Source organism: Cydia pomonella, chromosome 25 (assembly GCF_033807575.1).
Source record: "Cydia pomonella isolate Wapato2018A chromosome 25, ilCydPomo1, whole genome shotgun sequence".
NCBI lineage: Eukaryota > Metazoa > Arthropoda > Insecta > Lepidoptera > Tortricidae > Cydia > Cydia pomonella.
This window is the reverse complement of record NC_084727.1, coordinates 1,550,778-1,575,195: the sequence shown is the minus strand read 5'-3', so window position 1 is coordinate 1,575,195 and position 24,418 is coordinate 1,550,778. Positions and strand designations below refer to the sequence as shown.

The following is a 24,418-nucleotide window of genomic DNA, read 5'->3' as shown; positions in this document are numbered from 1 at the left end:
AAGCTATCTTCGATAAAAGGTACAAAATACAGTTATATGAGGACGACAATCATGAAGGACTCAATCCCCGGGAGCTGAGAATCTTCACTGATGGGTCCAAAACAGACAGCGGATCGGGCTCTGGAACCTTCTCAGAACACCTGAACATCTCGATCACCACTCCGCTAGGAGCCCATAGCTCGGTATTCCAAGCTGAGTGCATGGGCATCATAAACGCGGCGGCTGCCATCACTGCAAGGAAGGTAGTAGGATCCTCCATCCGCATACTCTCCGACAGTAGAGCAGTCTTAATGGCTCTAAATAGCCATATAGTTACATCCAAACTTATACACGAATGCCACGAACGACTAATGGAGGTATGTCATAATAACAAGATCACCCTACAATGGATCAAGGGACACAGTGGATCCCGAGGTAACGATGCTGCGGACGAGCTTGCCAGGCAAGGATCGAATGCGGGGGCGATTGGTCCGGAACCGATTCTTCCGATACCATTTAGCAAGGTACGCTCAATGCTGCTGGCACGTACAGGGAAACTACACACAGAACACTGGCTGAACCAGACTGGATGCAGACAGGCAAAAGAAGCCATGCCTGGCATCAACGGAAAACTCACAAGGGCGCTCCTGCAACTAGGGAAGGTCCGACTGAGTATGGTAACCAGTGTCATAACAGGGCATGGACTATTTAACAAACATCTTTTCACAACAGGTGTCACAGACAGTCCCCTGTGCCGAGGTTGCATGGAGACAGAAGAAACAGCCTCTCACGTGGTGCTGGAATGCAGCGGAGTGACTCCATACAGGGCTAAACATCTCGGATCTCCGAGAGACCTCCCCGAGGTCCTACTCAACATCAAAGGTTTGATAGGATTCCTCGAGGAGCTGGGCTGGCAGGACTAGCCCACCCCCAACATATCACGCAAAATAGGCGCAAGTCGTCGAGTTGCGGAAAAATCGCCCGAATACAATACAATACAATACAAGGTGCGACCAGACCGCAGCTTAAAAAACGGTCACGATACGGAATCGCAGTGACGCGTCGTATGCGTACCGTTTTTGACGCATGCTCCCCACACCGCTGTTTAAAAAACGGTGACGGTACGGAATCGCAGTGACGTGCTTCACGCGAATCTTTTTTGTTCGCAAAACAGTTGCGTCTTTTACGTCACCGGTACGGTGTCTGCCATAAGATCTCCGTGTAATATTTTTTGCGATTTTTACGCAGTTCAATTTACGGTGCGTCAGCTTATTTTAAGCAGCGGTGTGGCGAGCATGCGTCATGGACCCGGGTACGTCCTTAAACTACGTCCAAAAGAGAGGTATGGGCATTGTGAATGTCATCTCGCTTTGTGTGGTAGGGCACAGCCAGTGGGTGTCATTCCAGATCCAAATTTTCTTGCGTGATTCGGCATTGGTCCCATAATAAAAGTTGTTCAGTATGACCTGTAAAGTCACTGCGCAGAGTATGGCTGGTGGTTAAAATTTCATCTTATACCTATATTCGACACAAGTAGTAAGTACTTACAGACCAACTATGATACACATTTTTGCTTGCCATTTAAAAAATAAAACAAAAATAACAAATAGCATGTTATTTAATTCAGTACTCACTAATCAGTCTTAAACAATGAACATCATACTTTTAGATTAGACAGCAAAATGTATATTTATACTGTGTTTCGACTTGAAAGATTTTACTGCTTTAAAACATAAGACAAACCTACCAACCAAATGTATAAAAAAAATGTTTTTTGTGATTATTATTTTCCTATAGGTTTCACGTAAATGTTTGTAAAAAGGAAATAATCTCCATAATATAAGCTATTAGTTGACACCTCGATGAATACAATCGGTTAAGTGGTTTTCGAGATACACCGCCAAAAAGAATAGGTCCGGACGCCATCTTTGTGACGTCATTACTATCCCCTCCCACCATTTTTCCGCTTTACTACCGCATGTACGGTGATCAGGAGAAACGCCCGAACACATTGATACCGGTTGTGGGTAAGGCCGAGCTGAGTCAATTAAATCTGGCCTCGGAGCGGCTTGGGGACTACTAATAGTAAAAGTTGTTCAGTATGACCTATAAAGTCGCTGCGCAGAGTATGACTGGTGGTTAAAAGTTCACCCTGTATAAAATTTTTAAGTAAAAAGAAATATGTACCTACCTATGATTAAGACGAAAAAAGAGACTAAACGTCGAAGTAAGGTAACATTATTGTGTCTGGTTTTTATAATTGTCATTATAATTTCAGTAATTAAAACCGATACTCTATAAATTCCATTCAATACGTATCGTAACAGTCACCACAGTTTCGACCGGTAAAAGCCAGTTATCGTTACCCATGCGCAAATAAATGAGTGTAGCTTCATTGTTTATTACTCGATCTGTATGTTTTAAGGCTCATTATATTCCTTGATAATGAAGCAATATGTTTTATATTAAACAAAATTTGCGAAATGCTAATATTTACGGAGATTTTTACAAAATAAAAAAAAATAATTTTATAAAAAACTGTTTTTTGTGATATTTTTTTTTTTCCTATAGGTTTCACGTAAATGTTTGTAGAAAAGGAAATAATCTCCATAATATAAGCTATTATTTGACACCTCGATGATTAAAATCGGTTAAGTGGTTTTCGAGATACACCGCCAAAAAGAATAGGTCCGGCCGCCATCTTTGTGACGTCATTACTATCCCCTCCACCATTTTTCCGCTTTACTACCGCATGTACGGTGATCAGGAGAACTGTCCGAACACATTGATACCGGTTGTGGGTAAGGCCGAGCCGAGTCAATTAAATCGTGTTTCTATAGGGCTTTTGAGATTTGGCGACCGTACTATATGGACATGAATATTTTTAGGGCTGTATGCACTATTTGATGTCCGCTTAACAAGTTTTGTTAAAGTTTTACTCCCATAGTTCCGATCACTGACTATTACTTTACTTTATAATGCCTTTGTCAGATCGCATTTAGAATTCGCATCCGTCGTTTGGAGTCCTCAATATTCGGTGCATATTAATGCCATCGAAAAGATCCAAAATAAATTTATTAAATTGATGAAATACAGGTTTGAATTGTTTGATGGTGATAACATGGTAAGTCTCCAGCTGCGCAGGGAGCAAAAAGAAAAAATTTTTCTGTTTAAATTATTAAACCATTTAATCGAGTCGCAATATCTTATTAGCAATATTTCATATAGATGTCCTAATTCCCGAACTACATCAAAAGCGTTATTCGCCATTCCACTGTCATACAAAGTACAACTAAAACTCATATCTAGTTAGAGCATGCTTAAAGTATACCTCTAAATATGCTAATTTTGATGTGTTCAATATGAAGCTGGGTAAATTTGTTACCTCAATAAAGAAAAAAAAACCTAACTTAACACTTAACAACAAGATGTTTCTCACAATTTTGTTAATTTGTAGATTTATGAAAGTACTACAATTTTATTTTAGTAAAGTTTTTGTCTGATGTATTGTAACTTCCCCTCCCTACCCAACAATCTACCCCACCTTAAGCTGATACCACCCTTAAATTCTACTCCCATAATTTTACCCCAATAATAATTTTACCTTAACAATAATTTGGCCAAGTGATCGTCTAGTTAAGGTTAGGACCCCTCGAAGTGAACCGCGGAACCCTAATTCTTTAATGAGTAACAACTAAATCTTGGACTCTGATTCTACCTAATTATTTATTACCTAATTGTAAAGGAACTGATATTTACTGTACTACATAATTTATTACGATAATAGGAAATAATTTGAAGATATTATGTTAAGATTCCACCTCCAGCAAAACACCGTAAAACTAAGTTACTCTAAACCATTTTTATATTAAGTAAAACACCTTATGAGTAGAGAGAAAATATAGGTATAATAAACTAAAAGTTATGAGCAATGTCATGGTTAAGGACATAGGCTCCGCCCACACGCGCGAGTCGTTGGCGTCGGGTGTAACCTTAAGTTACAAATACAGAAACGTCAATGTGATTTTTGAAGTAATTTAAAATATGCTTATATTAAATCGTTAGAAAAGTAATGCAGCATGTAAGATAATATAAAAATAGTATTGCAGCATATATGATAATATAAATATAAAAATATTTTTGATATAATCCTGCTACTCCTATTAAGTCTTCGGGGTAACATTGAAGCAGCACTCCTGGGTTAAGCCCATTTACACACTATTATATTAAGATTAAATATTATTACCTATCAAGCCTATCATCTTCTAAACGAGGTGTGAATTATTCACACGTGCTGCCTCTAATGCTAGATGCAGGTCTGAAGACTCTTACTCCGATTAGCAATATCAATCGGGCCACCTACTCCTATTTTATTAGCCAGACGGGCTATGACCAACGCTTCGAAACCTATGCAATCCTAGGGGCTGACGAAGAGAAGCGATAAGTATTCGTCAGACACCATTTACTTATCTTTTTCATATCCAAAAACTAAGGCTACTAAGCCATTACCCAATCCCCATAGCTCTTAGGAAGGCTGAATTCCCAGGCCTTTCAAATGTATAAACGAAGTACAAGTTTAGCTCATTATTGTACTTTATGAGATCGAAATATCAAGGTGAGCATTATTCCACTCAAAGATTCCAATGGACTGCGCTCGCCTGCCAAAGGGTCTCTAAAACAAACCATTCTTTAATCTTAGAATAGTCTGTGTTCCTAAACCCAACTTGATATTTAAGATTTGATTTTGTAAATACCTTAAAACCTGAGCACAATACTCGGTACTTCGTCTCTACACCAAAAAAACCCAGAAATGAAAATAAATAGATATAAGATTTCACAGATAACCTTCAATTTTCCACTCAGGATAAGTAACAGTCTGGAAGATTTAGGCAATTAGACTCCATTACCAATATTTCACTTAATATTAGCATTAGTACAAGATATAAAACCATAGCTTCACGTCAACAACCAATCAACTTTATAGACCAAACCTAAGAGAGACCCTATAACAGTGTGTGTGACTCTACCCTATTCCTGCCCTTAGTCCCTAATCTAGTATGTCCAGAACACAGATCGTACTTACCATTGATCTAGTGGTTTGGAACATACACAAGTGTATCCCTAAATCTAAGCTGTAAGCATTCGGCCGACAAAACCGAGGTATAGCAAACCCTAGTGTCTGTGTGATTGGCCCCCTCCTCATCGCCACGTGGGCACGGTGGATGAGAATAGACCGCCCTAGCATGTATATAAAAACATCGGCAACCCAGCCCACACCCGTACTAGCCACATGGGAAACGCTGCCATGACTAAGACTTTGTTTGTGTTTGGTATCAATCACGACAGAAGTTTTCCCTGCAACCAGCACAAGCACGAACCAGGGTACCGAAATATATAAATATATTTAATACGGGACCTAGCCTCAATTACTGCAGACTTCAGTGAGTAGGGATTACTCCCAATGGCACGCACGTGATGCCCTCACATTCATCTAACAGCTGGACTTTGAGACTAGTGAGAGTATGCTCGCCTCTTATGTTGGTAAAGAAGAGACGCCAAGTCCTCTCAACCTGGAGCAAAAGACTTCTAAACAGCTGCAATTTGTCACCGTTAGGGAGAAGCTGCTTAGATGGACAAACTGTTAGTCCAAACAGTGATCTGGCTTTATAAAATAACAAACTAACCTCATAGAAAGATAGTAAAATAACAAAGTTAAATTTTACTAACAAAAAACTCACAATACAGTAACACAAATAAGGAAGTAAAGAATCTCCACCATAGCCTAAGCTTAGCATTACGACAACATTGTCCCCGCAATGCCAAACACAGACATAATCTTACAAGTTTAAATTCACCAGGATAATTCCCAGCAAACACAAACAAATAGAAAGAATAGTAGAGAAACTTGACTTACTCAAAGCCAGAGATACTGCTAGTCTGATAGTCGAAGAATGAATCCCCTCCCACCGTACTTTCCGGCCCTTTTATACTCTTTAGTAGCGACATATTAGCGACTGGCGACAAAATAGCGACATAACAGCGACTGGCGACAATATAGCGACACAATAGCGACACAATGACGACACATTGGCGACTAGCGACAATATAGCGACATAATAGCGACACAATGACGACAGGTGAAGATTTATGACGTAGTTCTAGCTTTGATGTACCAGGGCATCAAAATCAGAGAAGAGGTTGTTCGCTTCGCGGCACGTAACGACATACGATTCATGAAGAAAGGTCATAAGTTACATCTTATTTACCAATCCATACTCCCTGTACAATAACGTTCACATTAATGCCAATTATAAACTGTGTCTCTTTCGCATACACGGCTCAGAGAAAGACGGAGATAATTTCAATGACGTTTACGCACACTACCTTGTTCACGCACACAATGTCATTTACGCTCACAATGACAGCATTTGCTTAATAGTCGGTTTAAGTAGACCAAAACAATCGATAAAAAAAGGATCGTTCCAAAACCTGTCAAACATGAATATGCTAACACCATTATTTAATTTCAGGTATTATAGTTTTGTTTTCTGAAAATAACGCCTGTATTGAAATATTTTATGTTTATTATTAAGTAAGTCAATGTTTTTTGTACCAATACTTATACATTTTACATGCATGTAAGACTACAAATATTGTTTTCAAAGAAAACTAATACCAGGTAACAACTAGCGATCTTAATATTATTTATTATTTTCCCGCATTGATATAACCCAAAATAATGAATCTTTACTGTATTTTACGTATTTAATTGTCATCACAAGTGGTGAAATACGGAATCGTGTCCTTCAAGTCGTAATTGTCAGAATACGCAGTGAAATTAAGAATGAAAAATGCAAATGAAGAGGACTTGTTTTTACAAGGTATTTCGTTATTTTAATATAAAATCGAGGCTAATATTACGCAATAGGCATATGGCTAGTCACAATCGCCCCCAAATTTAAATGTTTTTATGACTTACAGAGAAAGGCATAAAAAATTTCAATTTCCTCTAGATTAGTCGGTAAATTTCCCCCTTTTTTAAACGTGTAGTGTGTATTCCATTACTAAGTGACTGTTAACGACTCAGCTTTGAAATCAGTTCATCAGAACTCCGTCAATGAACCAAGACAACTTTTTCCCCAGAAACCTCGCTCTGCCAGAGATACCAGATTGTGAGTCCGATAGGTCCTATTAACCCGTTCTTGCCAGCTCACCCCGGTCTCGGCGAGTATTCTTTCCCTCTGTGGACCGTACACTTCCGTAGAAGAGCATCTAATGAGACAGCAAAAACTTCCCATGCAAAACGAAGAATCCTTTAATTTTTATAAGTACGAAGCTTTCAAGTTCCATTGCCAAAATTCGAACCAAATTTCACTGCCTTATCACTCTCAGCCACGTTTTCTTGGCGAGTGTCTCATACTTAAATAAGATACACCGACCTTTAAGTTTGTTTGGGTGTGGTTTTTTTTTTTTTTTTAAACAAACTTAAATTTGACACTAGTGAGTACCTCAGTATGGTACAGCAAAGATATTTTTGTCTAAACAAAAGAATTATTTAACCAAGTTAAATAAGGTAAAAATATTTGCTGATTATTACACCTTATACCAATAAAAACAATAAATATGTTTAATTAATTCTTGAAAAGAGCCTCGTCCCTTCTAGACGCTCACGGCCCATAAAATATGTCGAATGTCGGATATATCCCATCCAAGATGAGTGTGTGGGTTTCGTAAGTGTATTCATACCTTGTAGAGTACTAACTAGAAAAATCTACCCTTTTAAATGGGTCTAATCCAATGGATTTTAACCTACTGATAAGACTTTTCCAGTTAGTTGTGTTTCCCCTTCCCCCCCTTTCTGTTCCCCTGCAAACACCGACAAATCTAGTTTGATTACCCTCCAGCCTTTGTCTATCTGTATCAATCCATTTTTTTTTCCAATATAGGTACATCCGTCTACTATACGTCCATCATGTGATATTCATACATCTCATTCATAAAACCTCACATATTCATAACTATAAACACTCATCATGCATATACATTCCTCCTCAGTTACGCATTCACACGATTTTTACAGACAGCCAAGACTCTTGAGACGCAATCAAAAATTAAATAAATAAAAACACCAAATTTATTATAGTACTCCCACTTGTAATATAAAAAAAATTAAAAGAAAAAAAAACTCATTCTGTCCTAGCCCCATACTAGCCCAATATCGGTTTTATTAATTTAATAATTACTACCTGAATATATTTTTTATTAAGTGTTTATTTCAATTGACACACGAAGTTTTTTTTTTTTTCAAATATTATTTTTTATTGTTATATTTTATGACAACGCTCCGCAACTAATTCGCCTGCCTTTTGCTCACTAATGCCGTTGAAAAACGCAGTGTCGTTTACGCATTATAGAATTGACGCATGTTAGATTAAGTATTAGATATAGTCAATATTCAGACACAATTGTAATATTGTTAATGAATAAATAATAATAATAATAATTATACAGTAGACCATCGCATCGTGGACATGTACAGTCAATTGCCAAAAGTACCCTACCCTGTATTAAAGTTTGTATGCCAGAATGCTATGCCAATATGGAAGGATTGAGAATAATGATCTACGCAGGCGCTTAGCCTACTATTGCGAAGGCATTGTGCAGAATGAAAGGCCTCAGTGGACCAAAGAATGACCTCAGATGGCCGGGACTCTGAGTCACGAGGAGCCGAGCAAGAACACAAACGAATAATATTGCTGACTGTACATACATATAATGAAGAGTTAATCTCGAAACACGCCCAACCATTCCACTGTCTACCCCAGAGAATCGATATGATTGCTCTTGATGTCTAACTATTGCTCTAATAAAAAAAAACAAAACCACGCACTATTATGCAACAATTACATATCAGCTAGATGTCATACAATTTTTGTTCTCATTACCTTGATACCGGAAAAACTGTCTCACTGGGCAAAAGCCACTCATCTACAAAACTTGGGTTAAATTGGAATGCTATGGCAATAAAAACCTTAAATTGACTCTAGATGTACTCTGCCTCTATATGATTAAGCCATATCCTAGGCAGAATATTTCAAAATATACTCAAGAATCTATTATAAAAACAATCCGTGTGATAAAATGAAATATTAGGTATTTCTTCCCAGTAAAATTCCGAACATTTCTCAAATAGCATTTGAGATGATGATGATGATAAATAATAAATATTAATTAATCATATACGAATATTTAAATAATGAATTGAATTAAAAATGTTTTCCCGCACAATTCATTTGACATAGGTCATTGACATGTCACATTTTCTTTACACCAAATATATCTATGTAACTATTACACCCTAATATATAACCAAATTACAGCAAATATGTTTAACAAGATTTGAAACAACAATGTACTTTACTCAAACTATCCGCTTAATTCATTACTTCATAGTAAAATGCAATATAAATTAAGAATGTTAAGAGCACAAAAGTTCCATGTATAAAATGTTTAATAGCAAAGAAAAAGAATTTTATAACAATTTTTTTTTCATACTTACAGTATCTGTCTTTGACTAACACAAGTTGCTCGTGACTTCACACATTAATGTTCTTCATTTACCACGATGCTCAGTAGGCCTTAGGAAAGTTGCAACAGGAAAGTCAGTGATTGTCGTTCTTGGTTTCACCAGCGGCACCAGCGCTTGAAGTCTGGCTATGGTGTCTGTTCTTCTCCAAATTGCCCGGCATTAACTAATAGTCTAGTCCCGGTATCACAATATTCTCTTGAATTATAGTTCAGGTTTTCATTAATTCACTTCAATTATAACCACATTAACACTTTTTACACTATAAGACAATCCACTTTTCACTCAGATACACATAATTTCTCACTAAACCCCTTTTTTAGAAAACGCCTGCATTTGATATTTAAAACCAACTTATAAAGGTAAAGTTTTTCTTAAGAATATTAAACGGAGAAAAATAATAAGCCACGTAACTACAACAAACAAAAAAAAACGAAGCCCTAAAATGATCTAAAATATAGCAATGTAATCGCAAAGTTGGCTAATCATTTAATACTGATTCACAAAAACAAAAAAAAACTTATTCACTCAGTGGGATTCGAACTCAGGCAAAAAGCGTTTAGCCTACATACAATAGGCAACCTACAGAACCATTACGCCACGGGAGAGTTATTGTAAGAGGTGAATTTAGCAATAGCTTTTTAGCGTAACCTTTCGCTGATTTCCTTTTGTTATTCAGGTGTTTCACACACGTACTGGCAAGTTTTATTTTTAAATGAAGAGAAAAATATATATATATATATACATTTAAAACGCAATTAAATACGCATATATCCAAATTACATAAAATACGAAATTGACGTAGATATAAAATTCAACAACACATGTTAATTACCAATCCGGAATTTTTATAGAATTTGAGTAAGTATATTATTATTATATTTTATATAACGCGAACAGAAGATTTAAAATTTGTTTCATATACAAAGAGCCTACAGATGTTCTTATCAAAATATTCTGTACTCACGTTTCCAATGCAATTCCTTGCTAATGTATCCACTTTTAACCACTGTTACACCTCTTATAATCAATCTCTGGGATAATATCTATTTTTGTTTTTGTTCTAAACACTATCCAATTTATTTTAACACTTCCTAATGGCATATTTCTGTCTAAATAAATACTCCTGGTTACAAACAATTTTTTTTTTAATTATAATTATGATTGACCACACGTCATGAACTCAGTTTGCTAATACACATATTATCCTAAACTTCACAGCGATTTTTATTTCTTTCACATACGGATTTCCATTATTAAAACGGCTTATTTTTACGATCACTTGAAAACAAAAACAATTAGACAGTCTTTACTCCATCTTCACGGCTTCAAACTGTCAAACGTGTCGGAAGCGTATATTATAGGCGGCAAACTCAAAATGTATGAGCGAAAAGCTGACTTCCCTAAAGAAAACTTGTACCCGGTGCATCCTGCTGGATTGTATTTGATAATGTTGATTTTTAAGAATTTATTCTTTTCATTTTCTTATCCCTAGCAAAATATACAAATAAACTTGACCATAATTATCATCGATGTTGTTGTCATGTCGATGTATCAATAATCGATGTTGTTGTCACCTAGTGCCAAGTAGCGACACTATTACGATGGTTATCTACGTATTCACTTCCGCACTCTAGTAATGACACAGTTCGCCGTCAGATGACGCTATAAAGATAAGCTGCCATTTTCTATTTCTCGATCCGAAACACAACATATTGAAAAAAAATACATATCGAAACGAATGCCAAATTATAAAAAACGATAAATAGTGATAGTCAAACTTAAAAGAGAAATATATAAAAATGATAAATAAAACTTCCTGACTAATTAAATTACTCTACTATTTTTGACTTTTAGCGCCACCTACGAATTAATTCACTCATCGATCAACCATGGAACGTCTAAGTACTTCTACTCGACACTAGATGGAATTAGTACTCGGAATTTATACATTTTGAGTTTATTCAATTCTCTGCCAAAAGATTATTTCGTATCTGACCTGTTAAAAATAAAATGCAATATTTTATTAACTATTTTAATCCTAAAATAAATCGATCGTGTAAACCCGCTTTTAATCATAAACAATATTTTCTAGAAGTCGGTCCATGTGTGACAAAATTAAAAATACGTCCTAGCATCCCTGACAACATACGAAACACTGCCTACATGATTTAATCGGATTGTAGCCGACTTAGTTAATGTTCCCCATAGATGGCGTGTGTAACTAGAAATAAAAAAAAACAATGAAATTTGGCCGTTTTATGATTTGAATATGCATTTTATATTAATATGATAGTAAGGATGCATTTATCCAATAAGTAAATTAAAGTAATTGATTCAATCACGTCATACCATAAACGATTCTAGACGTACAATGATATTTTAATCATGGCAGCCCTAAGCTTTGACACTTTTCTTACTTCCGTTCATTTAAGTTTTTTTATTAGTATTTTCTATTAACAGCATTCATTTTCAATGCCTAAAACTTGTTATTAAATCTCGAAATTATTAATTAAGGTCATAAATACCAAAGTAACCTCAACTATCAGTGTCACAGTGAATAAAACCATAATAAGCAAATAAATGACAACCATCTAACCGCCATATTGTAAATAAATAAGCTGTATGGAGAAAGTTGACAAAGCTAATGCTTTGTAAACTTTCTCCATGATAATTCACATTGTCGTGATAATTCACGACAGAAATTTTAATTGTACTGGAAAAGATCGTCCTCGAGTCTGCTTTTTACGATTCTCTAAATATCCTACCCATTGCCAATCGCAAGAACTGTACAAGACAAACGCAATAGAATTTCGGATTAAAACACGATCATGTTCTTCACTTTCGTCAAATTTTATAAATCTTCAATGAATCTAGTGCCCTACGATGACCTATGACCTAAAGTTTGAACTGTATAGAAACAAGGATGTTTAATTAATGTGCCTAGTTCCTGTTCGAATCGATATACCGATCGAAATGGGCTCAAATATGAAATCTGTCACTCCTAGCAAGGTAAGTTTCTATTTTTATTCTGACATTTAGAAAAATCACTGCTATTGAAGCCCTGTCGAACATACTCACATACTTAAAGCCTGATAGAAAATAATTTCCACCTACAAATTGACCTATTTATCAATAAAACTGCTTTTCCAATAAATACAAGACAATACGAGTACTGTCTGTTTCAGACTAGCATTAAGTTTTTCCCAATTTGGTATTATTCTACTTATAGTGGCCTAGAGTATTGTATTGCCTTATTTTTACTGTCTTGTTCACCAACACAAACACATTTCTTTTCGAATAAAACTGAAAATAATCAAAGTACTGTCGGGATGACATTCCTAATTTTGTTTTATGCTGCCTATCTAATGTTATTTTGATCCTTTACTACGCGTTTTCTATTGCAATAAGACTTACAAACTATATGTGTCTTTCAGTAAACTGACAACTCTATTGGAATAGTCCCTGTTGCCAGACATACATGAACTGATAACAATGAAAATGTATTGAAATTATGCTGGAGAACTCCGCTTGCTGGATTTGATGAATCTTTACACAACCTTAAAGAGTAAGTATGACATTTTTAATACTACTACTAGACTACTACTAAACAAATTCCCTTAGGCCTTACTTTACTGTATTTAGAATTCGAAAAATGTTATTGTACTATAAGATGATATGGGTGTCTTTTTTTTTGAAATATGAGTTTTTTGAATTTGGAACTGCAATATGTTATGAAAATTTAAAATTATGTGATGACTTCAGCTAAAATATGAACAAGATTTCTTGCTTTACTGAAAATTTGTTAGTGAATTTGTATTTTTCTTTCTAAAAGGAACCCGGCAGTTGTCTGGTAACTCAAAAAGTGAACCTAATCTCGAACCTGTCATAAATATTCCTCTTGCAATTAACCTTACAATATATGTTTAATTTTTCAGGAAACAGAGACAAGTCTGATGGCTGCCTATATATACCCATACCTAGTGTTTGGTGATGTTTAAGCCGAGCGGAGCAAATTTCCGTTTGCTGTTTTCATGGACTTTTCCGAGTCTCTCGATAATCTCCAAGTAAGTTCAACAACTATGTCACTAAAAGGAAAAGGTTTTTTTCTTAATCCTACTTAAAAACAGAAATTTTAGAAAAAACTTTCTCGCTTTAAATTTTTTTTAGTACCTACTAAAAAATTTTTTTTTTTATATATTAAAACCTTTCTAGTTTAAATAATACTTATAAATAGCTATCCTCAAGTTTATATAATTTCAGACTGACTTTTGTACAAATCCTATTACAGTGTTATTTTGAACATTGACCATGCGCAGTACATTGAATTGGTCATTTTGATGTTTGCTATCTACTCATTTATTTTTATCGGTCTCAAATATCCTACTTAATGCAATAAAATGTACAATATACATATGTTTAAATTTTCAGCAACAGAATGGTTTCCTGATACCTGGCCGTTAGTTCACCCAGCAGTCAGTTAAACTTAAGCCAAACGAAGGAAATATCTATGGTTATTTTCATGATTCCTGTTTCTCCATGTCTTACCACAATTTTCAAGTAAGTGTAGTAACCAATGCCACCTTGAAAAGCTATCTTCAGACTTAAGCCTACTTAGTAAAATAAGCAACTTAATTTTCTTCATTTGTCACAAAGAAATCTGAACTGTTTAGTCTTCCTTTTTCTGAACTGTGATGTATGTGAAGTATCTTATAGTAGAAAATAAAACCCTTTAAAGAGACATAAAAATAAGTTTTCTTAAATATACCATACTTAAGCTAAACATTTTCAATTTCAGTGTTCCGGAGAACTAACAGTGCCCCGCAGAGTCATTACGTCTAGCCTCAAAATACACACTATGGAATGCTTCTATTTCTGAAAGGTATTTTTTTCTTTTTGTAATAAATTGTACAAAATGTAATGTTATGCATGGACCTCTTGACTTATGACTGACACTAATATTTTTTTTTTTTTTAAAAACCTAAGTGATGAGTTCCCAATGAAAGAGCAGAGAAATTAAGTATGTGCTTAGCCTCACATAACCTATTCTAATTCTATTGACTAATTTGACTTAGCTTAGCTTATTTGTGTTATGGAAGTATGTCCTGCAAGGCAAAGATTTTCAAACTTTTTAGAATTATTTTATTTGGAACATTTAAGTAGCACCTATTTTTACATTATGAACCCTAATATTTCTATAAAATGTGTTTATATATCCTTTTATGTACTTACAATAAAAACGCGCCCCCGCGAATGGATGCCTTAAGAAAGTTGTTGATATAAAGCCTAACTAAAATTGACCCTCAAAAAGGAAAATATAACGCTACCTATTCCTCTTTAATTTTAACAGTTTTTTCTAATGCTTGCCTATTTATTTCAGATTACGAAGGACCACACTACTCCAGACTCCTGTTCAATAATTTTATTTCACAACTTTTGCTGTAACAATGGCTGCTGTCTACTGCCACTTCAAAGTTCCTGTTCCACGGCTCTATTTCTAGAAACCTGCACCCACAACAGCAGTGGTCTACATTGAATACTACTTATAGGGAAAATGACACTCAAGATCTTCTTTTATGTTAGGTACTTAGTATGCTAACTTAACCAATCATGTACTATTATTCGACCGTAGTCAGAATATGATGGAAAAGTACCGTCAACAGATCAGTACTGTAATCCTAAGTCAACCTATGTCTAATATACTTTTATACTACAAATAAGTATGTTTTTGTATGTGCGCCGTTAGTCAGGGCAACAACGCATTACATATCTCGGTCGATTTTCATGAAAAACAAAGCACTCGTACAGGCCCTAGTAAATAATAGCAATGACTGTAGATAGTAACTATGCACATATTTCACTGCTATTCTTAATAAATATAGTGAGGGTTCTGAAGAAGGCCTATGTAGCTAAATTCTCATACATATGTGTATGTACTACTAATCTTCTAATAATTATTATATGACGTACTATGACTGTTTGCTTTCCTAGTCTAAATGTCCTAACATGTGTGGTAAATAACTCTGTCAACTGTACTTAATCAGATCCCTAGCTCATACATATATACATGATTATCCTACAGTAACTAATGTATGATGTTCACATAAAATAATCAAACCAAACATAGTCCTAACATATGTGTGGTTGTCACTTAGACCCACGTTTATACAGATTAATTGTACCTAACAGAATTAACTGTTTGTTGCTACTATTCTATGAGTGACAAGGCTGTGCTTAACCGTCAGATAATGCATGAACTTTATTATCCGATCTGTAGCTTATAGGATGATATTTTATGAGTTTATAAACTCTCTAATAACAGTCGAACTCCTATATTATCACATGCGCGTAGCTATTTATATGATATAGAAAGCAAATTTCAAACAAATCGCCCAATCGTAAGTCGAGCGATCACAAACCCAGAGGGATTGCCGGCATATAAGATAGAAAAGTAAGAAAGATGCGGAATACGCCCCCTGTTCCTTAATATTTTTAGAAAATTACGTGAAATGAACTATTTCACGCCCCCATGATTTTTCGAGTAAAGCACAACTTCTAACAGACCTGTGTCTTATCTAGGCTATACCTAGCCGCATCCTAGGTAGACTTAGGTAATGTTATCTTATGTCTAGACTATTGGCACTAGCCTCCTAGCTTACTAGGTAGCGACCCTTCCTATGAAAGCTGCCTAACAAAAGCATCCAATTGCACGTCTACTGCGCATATGCGTTGCGGGTCTACCACGAATATGCGTTCATAAATCATGGATATTATCTATTTATCTAAGTTTTAAGTATGTACTTATCCATAGAAAATATACACTACGCCGCCTAGTACCTATAGCACAAACTTTGCCTATTTGAGACACGGTCGATATGTGAAAGACTGACTTGAAAATATTTATTTATTTATTTCATTATTGTTATTGGTCCCTGCTATAAATATAATTACTTAACAAATCTATGACGCGAAAGGAACAAGTATGATTATTTACGCTTAAGATAGTCGTTGTATGTACTAAAGTTATACTACATAGGTTTTAATTTTGCTATTATTATTTTTCAGGTATCAAGACGCAAGAAGATGAAATTATAATTGATTATTTTGTGATGACACGTCTTAAATATAAAATGAATCCCCTAACAACGGCGATAAGAAAACGAGTAAAGAAGACTGATATACTTATTATGTAGAAAATAACTATAAGAATTTATTTATTAAGTAGACAATAACTCTAAGGATTTTTTTTTGTACATAATAACAGTCTGAAAAATAAACGTTAGATTTTATGACTTTTATTTAAAACACAATAAAACAGAGTCCAAAATTCAGTGTACCCACTCCGCTCTCACGGCAACAAAATGTAGCCTGAATGGCTACTTTTACTTTCTATCCTTGGTGTCGATTCCACTAAAATATAACCATCGAGGTTACGCTGCATACTGGACACGGCCTACCAAAATGTAGCCTGAATGGCTACTTTTACATAAATATATCTTGAAAAACCATAGTAAACCAGGTAAAATAAATCCTGCGTCGCGGCTCACCAAAATGTAACTTCCCCTCCCTACCCAACAATCTACCCCACCTTAAGCTGATACCACCCTTAAATTCTACTCCCATAATTTTACCCCAATAATAATTTTACCTTAACAATAATTTGGCCAAGTGATCGTCTAGTTAAGGTTAGGACCCCTCGAAGTGAACCGCGGAACCCTAATTCTTTAATGAGTAACAACTAAATCTTGGACTCTGATTCTACCTAATTATTTATTACCTAATTGTAAAGGAACTGATATTTACTGTACTACATAATTTATTACGATAATAGGAAATAATTTGAAGATATTATGTTAAGATTCCACCTCCAGCAAAACACCGTAAAACTAAGTTACTCTAAACCATTTTTATATTAAGTAAAACACCTTATGAGTAGAGAGAAAATATAGGTATAATAAACTAAAAGTTATGAGCAATGTCATGGTTAAGGACATAGGCTCCGCCCACACGCGCGAGTCGTTGGCGTCGGGTGTAACCTTAAGTTACAAATACAGAAACGTCAATGTGATTTTTGAAGTAATTTAAAATATGCTTATATTAAATCGTTAGAAAAGTAATGCAGCATGTAAGATAATATAAAAATAGTATTGCAGCATATATGATAATATAAATATAAAAATATTTTTGATATAATCCTGCTACTCCTATTAAGTCTTCGGGGTAACATTGAAGCAGCACTCCTGGGTTAAGCCCATTTACACACTATTATATTAAGATTAAATATTATTACCTATCAAGCCTATCATCTTCTAAACGAGGTGTGAATTATTCACACGTGCTGCCTCTAATGCTAGATGCAGGTCTGAAGACTCTTACTCCGATTAGCAATATCAATCGGGCCACCTACTCCTATTTTATTAGCCAGACGGGCTATGACCAACGCTTCGAAACCTATGCAATCCTAGGGGCTGACGAAGAGAAGCGATAAGTATTCGTCAGACACCATTTACTTATCTTTTTCATATCCAAAAACTAAGGCTACTAAGCCATTACCCAATCCCCATAGCTCTTAGGAAGGCTGAATTCCCAGGCCTTTCAAATGTATAAACGAAGTACAAGTTTAGCTCATTATTGTACTTTATGAGATCGAAATATCAAGGTGAGCATTATTCCACTCAAAGATTCCAATGGACTGCGCTCGCCTGCCAAAGGGTCTCTAAAACAAACCATTCTTTAATCTTAGAATAGTCTGTGTTCCTAAACCCAACTTGATATTTAAGATTTGATTTTGTAAATACCTTAAAACCTGAGCACAATACTCGGTACTTCGTCTCTACACCAAAAAAACCCAGAAATGAAAATAAATAGATATAAGATTTCACAGATAACCTTCAATTTTCCACTCAGGATAAGTAACAGTCTGGAAGATTTAGGCAATTAGACTCCATTACCAATATTTCACTTAATATTAGCATTAGTACAAGATATAAAACCATAGCTTCACGTCAACAACCAATCAACTTTATAGACCAAACCTAAGAGAGACCCTATAACAGTGTGTGTGACTCTACCCTATTCCTGCCCTTAGTCCCTAATCTAGTATGTCCAGAACACAGATCGTACTTACCATTGATCTAGTGGTTTGGAACATACACAAGTGTATCCCTAAATCTAAGCTGTAAGCATTCGGCCGACAAAACCGAGGTATAGCAAACCCTAGTGTCTGTGTGATTGGCCCCCTCCTCATCGCCACGTGGGCACGGTGGATGAGAATAGACCGCCCTAGCATGTATATAAAAACATCGGCAACCCAGCCCACACCCGTACTAGCCACATGGGAAACGCTGCCATGACTAAGACTTTGTTTGTGTTTGGTATCAATCACGACAGAAGTTTTCCCTGCAACCAGCACAAGCACGAACCAGGGTACCGAAATATATAAATATATTTAATACGGGACCTAGCCTCAATTACTGCAGACTTCAGTGAGTAGGGATTACTCCCAATGGCACGCACGTGATGCCCTCACATTCATCTAACAGCTGGACTTTGAGACTAGTGAGAGTATGCTCGCCTCTTATGTTGGTAAAGAAGAGACGCCAAGTCCTCTCAACCTGGAGCAAAAGACTTCTAAACAGCTGCAATTTGTCACCGTTAGGGAGAAGCTGCTTAGATGGACAAACTGTTAGTCCAAACAGTGATCTGGCTTTATAAAATAACAAACTAACCTCATAGAAAGATAGTAAAATAACAAAGTTAAATTTTACTAACAAAAAACTCACAATACAGTAACACAAATAAGGAAGTAAAGAATCTCCACCATAGCCTAAGCTTAGCATTACGACAACATTGTCCCCGCAATGCCAAACACAGACATAATCTTACAAGTTTAAATTCACCAGGATAATTCCCAGCAAACACAAACAAATAGAAAGAATAGTAGAGAAACTTGACTTACTCAAAGCCAGAGATACTGCTAGTCTGATAGTCGAAGAATGAATCCCCTCCCACCGTACTTTCCGGCCCTTTTATACTCTTTAGTAGCGACATATTAGCGACTGGCGACAAAATAGCGACATAACAGCGACTGGCGACAATATAGCGACACAATAGCGACACAATGACGACACATTGGCGACTAGCGACAATATAGCGACATAATAGCGACACAATGACGACAGGTGAAGATTTATGACGTAGTTCTAGCTTTGATGTACCAGGGCATCAAAATCAGAGAAGAGGTTGTTCGCTTCGCGGCACGTAACGACATACGATTCATGAAGAAAGGTCATAAGTTACATCTTATTTACCAATCCATACTCCCTGTACAATAACGTTCACATTAATGCCAATTATAAACTGTGTCTCTTTCGCATACACGGCTCAGAGAAAGACGGAGATAATTTCAATGACGTTTACGCACACTACCTTGTTCACGCACACAATGTCATTTACGCTCACAATGACAGCATTTGCTTAATAGTCGGTTTAAGTAGACCAAAACAATCGATAAAAAAAGGATCGTTCCAAAACCTGTCAAACATGAATATGCTAACACCATTATTTAATTTCAGGTATTATAGTTTTGTTTTCTGAAAATAACGCCTGTATTGAAATATTTTATGTTTATTATTAAGTAAGTCAATGTTTTTTGTACCAATACTTATACATTTTACATGCATGTAAGACTACAAATATTGTTTTCAAAGAAAACTAATACCAGGTAACAACTAGCGATCTTAATATTATTTATTATTTTCCCGCATTGATATAACCCAAAATAATGAATCTTTACTGTATTTTACGTATTTAATTGTCATCACAAGTGGTGAAATACGGAATCGTGTCCTTCAAGTCGTAATTGTCAGAATACGCAGTGAAATTAAGAATGAAAAATGCAAATGAAGAGGACTTGTTTTTACAAGGTATTTCGTTATTTTAATATAAAATCGAGGCTAATATTACGCAATAGGCATATGGCTAGTCACAGTATGAAAGGGTGCCTTTTGTATTTTTATCATAAAACAGGTTTTTGATTTTTTTGTTAGAAGCAGAACACGGTATGTGACCTAGTTTTTTTGTTTTATAGCAAAAAATATTACTTAGAATAAGTGATTGATCTCCCTTTGTTATTAATGTTGATCTCAGATAATTAAACTTACGAATAATAAAAATGCTTTATGTTATTCAAACTTGATTAGTTTCATTTTAAGCCATCCCAAACATCGCACTGGCATTATTTTGACACAAAATCGCTTCTCCTGTAAAATTGTGAAAATGGCAGTTATGCTTCTCAGGTACGGCAGTTGTACACAATACTGAGTGTTTGGATCTTTCAGGAGGAAGGAAACTAGCGTAATTTAATTTAGGACATGGCTATTTTATTACCAGTCGGTACAAAAGCTTACGTGTAAGTGCTTAAAACTAAAAAATCCTATTATAATAAGTTGAAGCGCACAGGAGTGCGGGCGGATTTGCAGAGATGTTTTTGTCAGGCTCAGGCGCTATGCTTCTGCATTCTCGAACATGCCCCCGCGCGCTGAAAGCTGGCCTTTTATGTTGGAACATCAGCATTCAGCAATGGACATATCTTGGAGAATGCCCTTCTGACGACTCCATTAGCAGTGCGCACATCGGCGACGCGATTGATTCCATCTCGTCCAGGGAAAACTGCAACGATGCGGCCCAGCCTCCACTTCAAAGGGGGAAGATTATCTTCTTTTAGAAGAACCAGAGTATTCTGGGATAAAGAGTCTCCGGCCGTTTGCCATTTGACCCTTTGCTGCAGATCCGAGATATATTCCTTGCTCCAACGAGTCCAAAAGTGCTGGCGCAGTTGTTCTACCCATTGGAAGCGCGTTAAATAGTTATAGGAGTGGTTTCGGTAGTCAGGAGCTGGCAGCGCGGTCAGTGGACGGCCGATGAGGAAGTGTCCAGGAGTTAGCGGCAACAGGTCGTCGGGTTCCGTAGACAGAGCTGTGAGTGGCCGAGAATTTAAAATTGCCTCAATCCTAATCAGAGTAGTATTAAGTTGCTCGTATGTAAGATTAGAATTGCCCAGCACTCTGTTTAAGTGATGTTTTGTTGACTTTACACCCGCTTCCCAGAGACCACCAAAGTGTGGCGCGTAAGCTGGCAAAAAATGAAAGTTCGTTTCTACATTGGACGCACTTTCGGCAATAGAATTGCAATTGGATTTGAGGAACTTTGACAATTCGTTGTATGCGCCAACAAACGAGGTCCCATTATCTGAGTAGATATTAGCGGGCTTACCTCTGCGCGACATAAATCTATTCAAAGCCATCAAGTAATTATTGCTTGTTAGGTAACCAACCAACTCTAAATGTATGGCAGTCGTTGTAAAGCATATGAATATGGCGATGTACACCTTTACTATCCTACAACCTCTTCCCTGACGACTAGCTGAGTTGATAGGACCTGCATAGTCTATGCCTACATTGACGAATACGTGGCCTTCGGGGGACATGGACAACCGAGTTTTAGGTAAATTACCCATCAAAGGGCTAAGTACGCGTCCCTTCATTCGGATACATAGGACGCACTGTCTGTAACACAACTTAGCCAAATTGCGTCCTCCTATCGGCCAGTATCGCTCTGTAATAGTGGCTAATAATAGCTGTGGTGGTGCATGTAATAAATGCTTATGCTCGAAATAGAAAAGCAGTAGTAGTAGCACTGTAAGATGATGGGATGCTTTTGCTCATATGGAAATTTCGAGTTTGCAAGGCGACCACCAACGCGCATTATTGAATTTTCTACCCTTAGGTAAAGTTTGAGATTTTAATAGTAGTTTATACTCAGGTAATGATTCGGCTTGTGATATTTTTATCAGGAGGTTTAATGCGTTTTTTAATTCTACACCGTTTAAATATTGAGTAGTTACTGCCATCCCTTTACAAGCCGATATGAAGCGCAAAACGTAACCTACGGCGCGTTTTAGCCGTAAGAAGTTTGAAAATCGTGCAAAGTCAATGAAAGTCTCGTCTTGAATGCAAGCGGACAAGGTTATTTCTGTTCGAACCTCCGTTAAATTAGGAACTTCTGTACACGGATTCTGCGGCCACGTCGAAGCATCACGCTTTAGGAACCTAGGACCATATTATTTCTAAAACAGCTGGTGAGAGCGATACCGCGCGCGCCGTCGATGCCGCCGACCGCCTGAACCGGTACTATATACAAACTAATGTAAACAATGCAAAGCCGTGTAATCGCTCTGCTCTTATCTATTTGTATAACTATTTACCAATATACGTGCCTACATTCCAGTTTGAACCCTACACTCTAACTGAAATAGTTAAAGCCTTTAAAATAATTAAACGAAAAAAATCCCAAGATATTAACGACATGTCTACATGCGTGCTGGACTGCCTACCGCCAGTGGTCGTGTCATTATTCCTGCTTTTATTCAACGAGTGCCTACTTAATGGTGTTTATCCAGATATATTGAAACTTATAAAAGTACAACCTATATATAAAGGGAGGGTGAAATGGAGCTTGAGAAATGTTTCCGACCAATATCTCTAATACCCATTATGTCTAAGGTTTTCGAGTATCTTATGAGTTCATCACTTATGAGATATTTCATAGGTAATGGTTTATTAAATACGCAACAGTATGCATATCAAGCGGGGCGGTCGACGACTGACGCGACGCGCGATGTCGTGGCGCGGACGCTGACTCATCTCGATGCCGCGCGACAAGTCGCTGCTATATTTTGCGATTTGTCGCGCGCCTTCGAGCTGATCGACCACTCTTTGCTCCTTGAAAAATTATCTAGGTATGGTGTTGGAGGCCAGTTTTATAATACTATACGCTCCTTTCTAAATAACCGCAAACAGAGTACATGCGTTATGAACTAAATCGAATTTAGAAAATATAGGCAATACGGCTGTACCACAGGGATCCACAATGGGAAATGTCCTACTTTTAATCCTGGTAAACGACATCTCATCGGCTAGTCCTGATTTAGAGTTCATAACTTATGCCGATGACACATGCATCCTGGTGAGCGCTGACAACCTTCAAATTTTAAATTCTAAGGTCTAAATTGCTATGCAACTAATATCTCAATGGTTTGCTGCAAACGGAATGCTATTAAATCTAGAAAAAACCAATATTTTATATTTCCAGCTTAGACATTATCTGGGGGCACGGCAGTGCCCCCACCAAGTCGAGCAAAAAAGTCACGGCCGTACCATCCTTTTCTCGAAGCAATTCAGACCATTTTCGACCCCCTGTAACTTCGTTGTGGATAAAACTAGAAGACTGAAATTTTCAGTAACCATGCAGGCATTGTAAAGTCACGGTATATTTCAAATTTCATTCAATTTGAACCAGCATTTTAAGAATTATAACGGGTCAAATTTCTTAATTTTGTCACTCACTGACTCACCGATCATCAAAATTCTAAGGCACTTCTAGCAGAAAGAAGAAGCTAGAAGCTTCAAATTTGGAATATAAGTAGTGTTTGGTGTATGAATCAAGGAAAAACTAAAAAATCTAGAAAAGACCGCAAAGAAAATTAAGCCCATACAGACAAGTCTTCAGTTTTATTATGTTTTACGGCAGTTATTATTATTGCGTGCGAAGCCGCGGGTTTAAGCTAGTCCCATATAAATATAGGCGCATGGTAGTGCCCCTGCCAAATCGAGCAAAAAATGGGTATTCCCGTCATGAAAACACGTGTAAATTAAATTATTTAATGCGAAAAACGTACCTACGTGCGTATTCGTACTTATTACGAGTGCGTAAGGTTGTAAATAGTTCATAAGTCAGAGAGAGGGCTTTAAGAAAATTCGTTGCTGGTAGATATACATATATCCAATAAGTAAA

The 24,418-nt window shown here is 36.4% G+C and overlaps 1 long non-coding RNA gene across 2 annotated transcripts; it reads left to right on the top strand.

The window, feature by feature from the left end:
- The first annotated feature begins 12,264 nt into the window (after nucleotides 1–12,264).
- LOC133531628 (uncharacterized) lies at nucleotides 12,265–16,730 on the top strand. 2 transcript variants are annotated; one of them, XR_009801568.1, is made up of 7 exons: nucleotides 12,265–12,577; nucleotides 13,003–13,133; nucleotides 13,504–13,632; nucleotides 13,997–14,125; nucleotides 14,364–14,447; nucleotides 14,946–15,148; nucleotides 16,631–16,730. It is a non-coding gene; the product is annotated as an uncharacterized LOC133531628 (long non-coding RNA). The 2 variants fall into 2 exon arrangements; XR_009801567.1 differs by lacking the exon at nucleotides 16,631–16,730 and having other exon boundaries at nucleotides 14,946–15,534.
- Nucleotides 16,731–24,418: the final 7,688 nt, after the last annotated feature.